The following is an 11,986-nucleotide window of genomic DNA, read 5'->3' as shown; positions in this document are numbered from 1 at the left end:
GTAACATTTGCTTTTGGGAGTTTTTTATTGGATTTTGCAAAAAACGGTTCTTATGTGTACATTCCCAGGATGCGAAAACAAGATGACTAGATGGACATCCTTGTCTTTTCACCGGCTTCCTCTGCAAAACCGAGAAGTGTTGAGACTGTGGCTTATCGCAATGAGAATGGATCCTAACATCAGACCGCAGCGATTGCGACGCGCTGATCATCGAGTTTGTAGTGCCCATTTCTCTGCCGATGATTTTTGTCCACTAAAGGAAATGAAACCTGGCCAAAAATCTCAGTATCGAATTCTCAAGACCGGCGCTGTGCCTACGGCCACCGAACAACGCTCAGAGGAAACTACGGTAAGCTAGCTTTCACATGTCCACGAGCTAATTGTATGTGATTACCCTGTACTTGAATCAGTGCAAAGTCTACTGTTAGCAAACATTCAAACAAGCCAAATTATAAGTTGTGTGCACCATTTCCAAGTTGTCTGTTTTGTCGGAAGCAGCAGTGGGTGCATTTGGAACATTGGGGAACAAAATTGAAACGTAGAGGTAAAACAGTTGACATGACCCAAGCAGGCTAGACCTGTGACGCGAAATAGAGCTCTAGACTCGCTCTACTGCTGGGTGCATTTGTGAATGGTCTCCCAGAGCAATCAGTGAACAGTCATCATCAGAGCCTTGACTTTTGGAGCCGTTCACAAATTAGTATGGGAAGCATTCACCTTCATTTGATTGACCGCTTTGCTTTATTGCTGCCATGTCTTACTGGAAGCTTGTGTGTTGTCTTTGAAATGGAATCGTAACGGTCAATAACAGTATGCAGCATTTGCCCAAGGGCCCACATGTAATGCTGGTGGGTGCCCTGCAACCTATGGGGGCCCTGTGTGTAATTGTTCTGCCACTGACAATGTACTGGTAAATAAACAAAGTTTCATCTTTATTTCCCCAGGTGAACTCCGTTGGTCCTTCCCATATTCCAGGCAGTCAGGGGATTGGGTGTCAAAGCCCATCTACCAGAAGACGACACAGACCTTCAGAAGGACCCTAATTGAGCGTGCCTTGGAGATGAGGGATGATGCTAGTATAGCATACACAGAGCAGTACAAGAAGCCACGTTGCAAAAGACTGCTTCAGAATATTGCTCCAGTCGCCAGACCAGACAAAAACTTTTTAGTGGCTAGACGGACCAGTCGCTTTGGAGGATTGAGAGCTAAGCCCTATTAGGCCCACTGACTTTTTCTTTGAATCCAACACCCAAGGGTCTTCGGGGTCACCATTTCACACTTCTCCAAAATCATCTATAACTCAGAGTTTTGGCCTGGACGCTACAAACCTTGCAACTTCTACTTTTCAACTATATACTGACAATTATCGCATGGGACGTGACAGGGGGGTGTGGGCCATTAGAGGTGTTACAGGTCCATCTAATTAGTATTCAACTAGCAGAGAAACAGGGTGACTTTCAATTACTTTTTTACTCGCTGTAAGAAAACTTTCTAAATGCTCTTTTTACTTATTTACACTATGTTTTCTTGCACTGACTGAAGACCTTTACCACTTTTTTTGTACAGTTTTGTTTACACTCAATCTAAATGAAAATTGTTTGGATTATATTCACTTTACTGTCATATTAGTTTTGTTAGGCTTTTCAGAATACAACCATATGTGCCACTTTAACATATATGTTTACAGTTAGTTGAAATACTTGGAAAAAGTTCAAGGTTTTGCAAACTACCTCAAAGCCCCTGAGAGGCCTTGGACAAAAAACAAAACAGGACTCATCATTTTTCATTACTGTCTGACTGTAGCTTATGCTGTGTTGTCGAATGAATGTCTTATTATGAATGACATTTTGAACAAATAAAGCCCAAACACAACTGATCTTGGTTCTTTCCATTTATTGAAAATGTACAATAGATTGTAATGATATTATTATAGAATGTACAAGATAGTAATGACATCTATTCAGTATGATATATGCATTAGGTATATGCTTGTCAAAAGAAGCTGATAGTCTCTGGCAGTGCCTCTGAACACAATTGAGGCAATAATGAATTGTAAAACGTGTTTGCAATGCTTGCCAACTGCTGTCGGGGCTTGGACATTTCCTGTTGTATCACAGTGCAGGTAGGCTATTGGATGTAGCCTATGAACGTTTTTGAAGGTAATATAATAGTGTAATGTATGCTATTCGAATATACTGAGGAGCTCTGCATCCGTGAATCCAACGTAGTCTCCGCTGGGAGATGGATACTTGCTTCTGATAAGGCTCACGATGCAGCTGGGAATCACCTTTCTGTGGCCTGGTCCCAGTCGTAGCCCTCCAAGTGCCCAGTCGAGAACAATTCGATATGCTACTAGCCGAAATTGCCTATGGAAAAAATGATCACAGTGATTAGTATGCAGTAATGCATGAGTGAGAACAATACTCTGAATAGCAACAGTCTAACGGTGACAATTCAAATCTGCATCACACGTTCGTTATCATGCTACTTACTCAACAGACAGCTGTCCATTTGATCCCGCTGGCTGGGGCTGTGTCCTCCAGTTCAGTTTGGGAACACGAAAAAACGTTTCTATGACTCCACGGTTCATCAAGGCACGAACATCCTCTAGAGTTGTAAGACAGCATGCCTGGTTAGAATCACCCAGCCGTTCACCTCCTGGACGCAAATCCCATTCGATACAGCACAGACATTCATCTTCGGTTTTCATCATAGAACAGTGTCCACAAGAGCACCACCACCAGATACCATCTGTTCGTGAGCGCGCTACTGGTTGTAGCTTGGTCCGCTGTTCCATAGCCTGTCTCTGCCTTCTCCTTTCCAACAGCTCCTCATCTGTATACTCAGGCTCAAAACGATACGGACGGCCATCATACACAAAGTCATCTTCGAATTCAAAGTCAGAATCTTCTGCCATCTTCTGTAAAAGAGGAAGTTTTCACAGCCTTGCTTGCTAACTGCTTAATTGCAAACACAGACCGCAACATGCAGTGCAATGGCAGCCAGCTTACGGCTGTCAAAATAAATGGAGTCGCCAGCCGATGACGTCACGGTGCCGCCTTCATTGCCGTTTTCAGAAATAAATGAGTACAAGTAGGCGGGGGTGTGACAGACGCGGGAAGTGTTTGATTCGACTATGGCACATCTGCACAACGTTTAAAAAGTGGGGACAAGTCATTTATGGGCTTGGAAATGTTGCCCCTACGGCTACCGTTGAGTGGATACCGTCTGACACAAAATCTTCCAAACTGCATCAAATGGGAAAAAAGTGGTATGGGTGTGTAGAGTGATGTGTTTTATTCCAGAAATAAGGCCCCACATGCAAAAAAACGTTTTTTCCCTTTAAATTGAATCAAACTTTAAATTTGAAACAAATATCACTGTATTTATGCATTTTGAAACCATTTTTTATAATAAAATATATATTTTAAAATTATACAAAATTTGAAAATGACAAAAAGGAACAGAGAAAAGAAGATAAGATTTAAGTTTCTGTTCCAAAAGAACAAGAGTCAGAATGGCGCACATGGTAGGACATTGGAATGCCATGCAGAGGGACCGGGGTTCGATTCCCAGTCACGGCAATCTGCCGACCCTTCGCCATCACTCTCTGCCAAATAGCTACCTCCAAAACGTGTCAAACAAAGGCAATGCCCCAAGCAAAGATTAAATTGAATCAAACTTTAAATTTGAAACAAATATCACTGTATTTATGCATTTTGAAACCATTTTTTATAATAAAATATATATTTTAAAATTATACAAAATTTGAAAATGACAAAAAGGAACAGAGAAAAGAAGATAAGATTTAAGTTTCTGTTCCAAAAGAACAAGAGTCAGAATGGCGCACATGGTAGGACATTGGAATGCCATGCAGAGGACCGGGGTTCGATTCCCAGTCTCGGCAATCTGCCGACCCTTCGCCATCACTCTCTGCCAAATAGCTACCTCCAAAACGTGTCAAACAAAGGCAATGCCCCAAGCAAAGATTAAATTGAATCAAACTTTAAATTTGAAACAAATATCACTGTATTTATGCATTTTGAAACCATTTTTTATAATAAAATATATATTTTAAAATTATACAAAATTTGAAAATGACAAAAAGGAACAGAGAAAAGAAGATAAGATTTAAGTTTCTGTTCCAAAAGAACAAGAGTCAGAATGGCGCACATGGTAGGACATTGGAATGCCATGCAGAGGACCGGGGTTCGATTCCCAGTCACGGCAATCTGCCGACCCTTCGCCATCACTCTCTGCCAAATAGCTACCTCCAAAACGTGTCAAACAAAGGCAATGCCCCAAGCAAAGATTAAATTGAATCAAACTTTAAATTTGAAACAAATATCACTGTATTTATGCATTTTGAAACCATTTTTTATAATAAAATATATATTTTAAAATTATACAAAATTTGAAAATGACAAAAAGGAACAGAGAAAAGAAGATAAGATTTAAGTTTCTGTTCCAAAAGAACAAGAGTCAGAATGGCGCACATGGTAGGACATTGGAATGCCATGCAGAGGGACCGGGGTTCGATTCCCAGTCACGGCAATCTGCCGACCCTTCGCCATCACTCTCTGCCAAATAGCTACCTCCAAAACGTGTCAAACAAAGGCAATGCCCCAAGCAAAGATTAAATTGAATCAAACTTTAAATTTGAAACAAATATCACTGTATTTATGCATTTTGAAACCATTTTTTATAATAAAATATATATTTTAAAATTATACAAAATTTGAAAATGACAAAAAGGAACAGAGAAAAGAAGATAAGATTTAAGTTTCTGTTCCAAAAGAACAAGAGTCAGAATGGCGCACATGGTAGGACATTGGAATGCCATGCAGAGGACCGGGGTTCGATTCCCAGTCTCGGCAATCTGCCGACCCTTCGCCATCACTCTCTGCCAAATAGCTACCTCCAAAACGTGTCAAACAAAGGCAATGCCCCAAGCAAAGATTAAATTGAATCAAACTTTAAATTTGAAACAAATATCACTGTATTTATGCATTTTGAAACCATTTTTTATAATAAAATATATATTTTAAAATTATACAAAATTTGAAAATGACAAAAAGGAACAGAGAAAAGAAGATAAGATTTAAGTTTCTGTTCCAAAAGAACAAGAGTCAGAATGGCGCACATGGTAGGACATTGGAATGCCATGCAGAGGGACCGGGGTTCGATTCCCAGTCACGGCAATCTGCCGACCCTTCGCCATCACTCTCTGCCAAATAGCTACCTCCAAAACGTGTCAAACAAAGGCAATGCCCCAAGCAAAGATTAAATTGAATCAAACTTTAAATTTGAAACAAATATCACTGTATTTATGCATTTTGAAACCATTTTTTATAAAAAAAATATATATTTTAAAATTATACAAAATTTGAAAATGACAAAAAGGAACAGAGAAAAGAAGATAAGATTTAAGTTTCTGTTCCAAAAGAACAAGAGTCAGAATGGCGCACATGGTAGGACATTGGAATGCCATGCAGAGGACCGGGGTTCGATTCCCAGTCACGGCAATCTGCCGACCCTTCGCCATCACTCTCTGCCAAATAGCTACCTCCAAAACGTGTCAAACAAAGGCAATGCCCCAAGCAAAGATTAAATTGAATCAAACTTTAAATTTGAAACAAATATCACTGTATTTATGCATTTTGAAACCATTTTTTATAGTAAAATATATATTTTAAAATTATACAAAATTTGAAAATGACAAAAAGGAACAGAGAAAAGAAGATAAGATTTAAGTTTCTGTTCCAAAAGAACAAGAGTCAGAATGGCGCACATGGTAGGACATTGGATTGCCATGCAGAGGGACCGGGGTTCGATTCCCAGTCACGGCAATCTGCCGACCCTTCGCCATCACTCTCTGCCAAATAGCTACCTCCAAAACGTGTCAAACAAAGGCAATGCCCCAAGCAAAGATTAAATTGAATCAAACTTTAAATTTGAAACAAATATCACTGTATTTATGCATTTTGAAACCATTTTTTATAGTAAAATATATATTTTAAAATTATACAAAATTTGAAAATGACAAAAGGAACAGAGAAAAGAAGATAAGATTTAAGTTTCTGTTCCAAAAGAACAAGAGTCAGAATGGCGCACATGGTAGGACATTGGATTGCCATGCAGAGGGACCGGGGTTCGATTCCCAGTCACGGCAATCTGCCGACCCTTCGCCATCATCACTCTCTGCCAAATAGCTACCTCCAAAACGTGTCAAACAAAGGCAATGCCCCAAGCAAAGATTAAATTGAATCAAACTTTAAATTTGAAACAAATATCACTGTATTTATGCATTTTGAAACCATTTTTTATAGTAAAATATATATTTTAAAATTATACAAAATTTGAAAATGACAAAAAGGAACAGAGAAAAGAAGATAAGATTTAAGTTTCTGTTCCAAAAGAACAAGAGTCAGAATGGCGCACATGGTAGGACATTGGATTGCCATGCAGAGGGACCGGGGTTCGATTCCCAGTCACGGCAATCTGCCGACCCTTCGCCATCACTCTCTGCCAAATAGCTACCTCCAAAACGTGTCAAACAAAGGCAATGCCCCAAGCAAAGATTAAATTGAATCAAACTTTAAATTTGAAACAAATATCACTGTATTTATGCATTTTGAAACCATTTTTTATAGTAAAATATATATTTTAAAATTATACAAAATTTGAAAATGACAAAAAGGAACAGAGAAAAGAAGATAAGATTTAAGTTTCTGTTCCAAAAGAACAAGAGTCAGAATGGCGCACATGGTAGGACATTGGATTGCCATGCAGAGGGACCGGGGTTCGATTCCCAGTCACGGCAATCTGCCGACCCTTCGCCATCACTCTCTGCCAAATAGCTACCTCCAAAACGTGTCAAACAAAGGCAATGCCCCAAGCAAAGATTAAATTGAATCAAACTTTAAATTTGAAACAAATATCACTGTATTTATGCATTTTGAAACCATTTTTTATAGTAAAATATATATTTTAAAATTATACAAAATTTGAAAATGACAAAAAGGAACAGAGAAAAGAAGATAAGATTTAAGTTTCTGTTCCAAAAGAACAAGAGTCAGAATGGCGCACATGGTAGGACATTGGAATGCCATGCAGAGGACCGGGGTTCGATTCCCAGTCACGGCAATCTGCCGACCCTTCGCCATCACTCTCTGCCAAATAGCTACCTCCAAAACGTGTCAAACAAAGGCAATGCCCCAAGCAAAGATTAAATTGAATCAAACTTTAAATTTGAAACAAATATCACTGTATTTATGCATTTTGAAACCATTTTTTATAATAAAATATATATTTTAAAATTATACAAAATTTGAAAATGACAAAAAGGAACAGAGAAAAGAAGATAAGATTTAAGTTTCTGTTCCAAAAGAACAAGAGTCAGAATGGCGCACATGGTAGGACATTGGAATGCCATGCAGAGGACCCGGGGTTCGATTCCCAGTCACGGCAATCTGCCGACCCTTCGCCATCACTCTCTGCCAAATAGCTACCTCCAAAACGTGTCAAACAAAGGCAATGCCCCAAGCAAAGATTAAATTGAATCAAACTTTAAATTTGAAACAAATATCACTGTATTTATGCATTTTGAAACCATTTTTTATAATAAAATATATATTTTAAAATTATACAAAATTTGAAAATGACAAAAAGGAACAGAGAAAAGAAGATAAGATTTAAGTTTCTGTTCCAAAAGAACAAGAGTCAGAATGGCGCACATGGTAGGACATTGGAATGCCATGCAGAGGACCGGGGTTCGATTCCCAGTCACGGCAATCTGCCGACCCTTCGCCATCACTCTCTGCCAAATAGCTACCTCCAAAACGTGTCAAACAAAGGCAATGCCCCAAGCAAAGATTAAATTGAATCAAACTTTAAATTTGAAACAAATATCACTGTATTTATGCATTTTGAAACCATTTTTTATAATAAAATATATATTTTAAAATTATACAAAATTTGAAAATGACAAAAAGGAACAGAGAAAAGAAGATAAGATTTAAGTTTCTGTTCCAAAAGAACAAGAGTCAGAATGGCGCACATGGTAGGACATTGGATTGCCATGCAGAGGGACCGGGGTTCGATTCCCAGTCTAGGCAATCTGCCGACCCTTCGCCATCACTCTCTGCCAAATAGCTACCTCCAAAACCTGTCAAACAAAGGCAATGCCCCAAGCAAAAATTAAATTGAATCAAACTTTAAATTTGAAACAAATATCACTGTATTTATGCATTTTGAAACCATTTTTTATAATAAAATATATATTTTAAAATTATACAAAATTTGAAAATGACAAAAAGGAACAGAGAAAAGAAGATAAGATTTAAGTTTCTGTTCCAAAAGAACAAGAGTCAGAATGGCGCACATGGTAGGACATTGGATTGCCATGCAGAGGGACCGGGGTTCGATTCCCAGTCACGGCAATCTGCCGACCCTTCGCCATCACTCTCTGCCAAATAGCTACCTCCAAAACGTGTCAAACAAAGGCAATGCCCCAAGCAAAGATTAAATTGAATCAAACTTTAAATTTGAAACAAATATCACTGTATTTATGCATTTTGAAACCATTTTTTATAGTAAAATATATATTTTAAAATTATACAAAATTTGAAAATTACAAAAAGGAACAGAGAAAAGAAGATAAGATTTAAGTTTCTGTTCCAAAAGAACAAGAGTCAGAATGGCGCACATGGTAGGACATTCAATGGGCAAAATAGGCTAGAATCCGGAGATATTTTGACTGGATATGTTTTATGACACACAGCATATCCGGACTAGATTTTTACCATTTCCCGGTGTTTTAAGAATCCGTGAAAATATTGGCATATTTTGACTCCGGATTTGTGCTCGGAGAATACGGAGATATTTTGACTGGATATTTTTTTTCTGATAGAGTAGATGCTATCGGCAGGGGGGCATTTTTTATTTATTGTAAGAAAAGACTGGATACACACATTGAAAAAGCGGGGTATCGTGCACATATTAATAAATAGAGGGGGGAAAGCCATAAATAGCCATTAAGGCAATAGGCCTTTCTTTCAGCTTTTCTGCTGTTCAGTCCTTCAAGGGATTTAAAATAAAATTTCAGTTCTGTCTTGAAACAAACAAAAGATGGGTTTCTTCCTCCCCATTTGCATTTGTGAATATGGAATTTCCAACAAATTCAAAATAAAAACATATGGTTCACATAGATCCTCTAAAAAGTCAAGGCTGCTTGCCCCCCGATCCACTAGGTGACGAAAGAGAACACCTATTTCGTGAAGCGAGTCTTAAGTCATAAAAGTAGAGCTCTGAACCTTTGCGTTTAGAAATGGCATTCGCATACCCGTGTGTCTCTCTATTAACTTGCAAAAATGTGCCTGTGGCACTGCCGATCAAAACAAGATAATGCCAATTATAAGGAAATGAAGAGGAGCTCTCCATTCAGGAAGAAGAAAAAAGACAGAGGTAAGTCCGTTTAAATACATTTACTTGTGCTAGTTTTTATAGCATTTTGCTAGTCCAGTTTCACTTGCGTTAGCATGACCATAGCCTACTTTTAATGACAACCAACAGCCACTGCCTGGTTTAAGACAGCGCAGCACGGTCACACATAAAGGGCTAAGCTGTCAACTCTGGAGGTGAAGCTGACATCAGCTGACAGTCCACATCTCGTTCCCCTTTTCACTGCAGTGCAAGTGCATTTTCAGTTGTGCATCTCTTCATAAATCGAGTTCTCTATTCCAACAACCAACTTTTGCAGATTTTGCGATGCCAAATCCTGTATTGAAAACATACATTCCATTGGTTTTAGTCTATTAACCCAGTGTTTCTCAACCATTTTTTAGGCGAGGCACCCTTTCAATTCATGAAAAATTTCAAGGCACCCCAAACCAACAAGCCGTAATATGGCATCGCATCCGATACCACACAAGCTTAGAAAAGTAACACATTTGGAGACGTCACACGACCTACGTTCGAAGTTGCAGCTGACTGGGGCGACCTATATTTACTTAATTGTGCGTAAATGGCAGATGAAAGATTCCACTGACTAGCATTAACTTATCAATTTAGACAACTATGTATTATATAATTTATTTATCAGCCACGTTTCCGCGGCACCCCTGAGGGGGGCCTGCGGCACCCCAGGGTGACCCGGCACCCCCGTTGAGAAACACTGTATTAACCCAATGCCTAAAGCTGCAAAAAAACGTCTGCTGGATAATCCCCTGTTAGGAAAGTTGCCCTCAGCCTAACCTAAATATAGCCTCTGATGCACATTAAAAACATGAAATAAGTTGCATTTAAACCCAAGTCCCTCATCTTGGAATGTGTTCATTCAGCTGCACATACCCATATTTGTATTTAAAAAGCTAAAATCAATTCAAGAGCCTGAATGCAGTGTAGCCTATGTGTCTTTGAAGATATTTGTTAAAATGATGTGGAAATCCTAAACCAATGTAATGGACGTGACTTGTCATTATTTCCATTTCTAGTAGCCCAAAGAGAATGAAAGTGATGTTCCACCTTTGACTGTGAGTATAACAATGTAACAAGGTCTAATGGCAAGTTTCTGCCCCAACACCCCCCCCCTTTTTATTGTTAATTTTCAGCTCAGCCTGGGTCCATTCCTGCTCGGCAGTCGGCAGTCTCCACCTTGGTCGGTCAGTTATTCACTACTTCTACTTCTATTAACCAGTCAGCATCTACTATCAGTGTGGTACACTCGACTCCAACCTCTAGTACATTTGACTCCTGCATCTACAGCATTTTCCCCCAGTGCACGGGAGACTTTCCTTAAATCCATGTGTTTGTAACTTATGTAGGTTTAACTTGTAATTTTTTTTTTTTTTTAAATACAGGGGGGTTGTTGGGCGACGCCCCAGTGAATTTAAAGCTGGCTGGATGGCGGTCACATGTCTGGTCTCAGAGAAACGGGTAAGTGATAATTGCTGGGAAAATTATGAACCCACTCATTGGCGAGTACTGGAGCCTCAAGAACAAATGTCTCAGGGGCTGTCAGTTGGCTAGAGCTACCAGTAAAATTGACGGTCATTATTTATGCTAGTGTGACCATATTTTCATATTCATGTAAAAAAAACAAAGACAGGCAGGTGCTATGATTTTCCAGACAAACTCTTTATTGTTCATATAACTCTGAACAATTGGAAGTGAACTGATAAAGCTGAGGCAAAGTAACTGGCCTCACAGTAATTACAAATTACAAAATACAATTGACAAAGAAAAAAACAAAACAAAATGGCACTCAACCTCCCTCTAAAACATTACATTTAAATGCATCTTGCGGATGGAATTGTTACAAGGACATTAACTCGTTCCTCTCTAGTGGCTGAAAAGGTGACTTTGCAACAGCTTGAGGCACACTGGCCAAGAACCCTTTTCAGGGGAATGTAAGAGGCTTTTGACCATGGGACATAGGTTGTTCCCCAGACAGTGCAGGTGCTGTTGTTACCATAGTGCCACTTGTCAGCATGTTCCTCAAACCAATTTACTTCAGCAACAGCATGTTCAGCTACTGTGACTAAAGTTTCCCTCTTAATGTAGACAAGTACTTTCCAAATGTGCTGTATTTGTCCTGGACGCGTTGGTGCAGCTAGGTCGATTACGGGATCACCTGTTAGTTCATCACAAGTAAACCATTTGGCACATATCAAAGCAGAAGACCCAGTACGATATCCTGCTGTTGAAAAGATATCCCCTGCTAAACTGAATCGATGACAATATGTGTGGTGTAAGGACACTCTGACAATTGTTTCAGCTGGGTAGAGCACGTCAAACATGGCCTTAAGAGCAGTGTTTTGGGCAACAGACATTGTGCCTTGTCTGATTGGAGGAAGCAGGGCTTCCAGAGCTTTGTCGTACTGATACCAGTTAGGCACCAAGTCATGAGCAAGTCGGTGTAAACAATTGAAGTCTTCAGATGTGACATTTCTGTTGGAACTGGTGATATGGCTGAACATGGAATTAG

This window comes from Engraulis encrasicolus, unplaced genomic scaffold (assembly GCF_034702125.1).
Source record: "Engraulis encrasicolus isolate BLACKSEA-1 unplaced genomic scaffold, IST_EnEncr_1.0 scaffold_265_np1212, whole genome shotgun sequence".
Taxonomy (NCBI): Eukaryota; Metazoa; Chordata; class Actinopteri; order Clupeiformes; family Engraulidae; genus Engraulis; species Engraulis encrasicolus.
The sequence above is the reverse complement of the archived record's forward strand: the minus strand, read 5'-3'. Positions refer to the sequence as shown.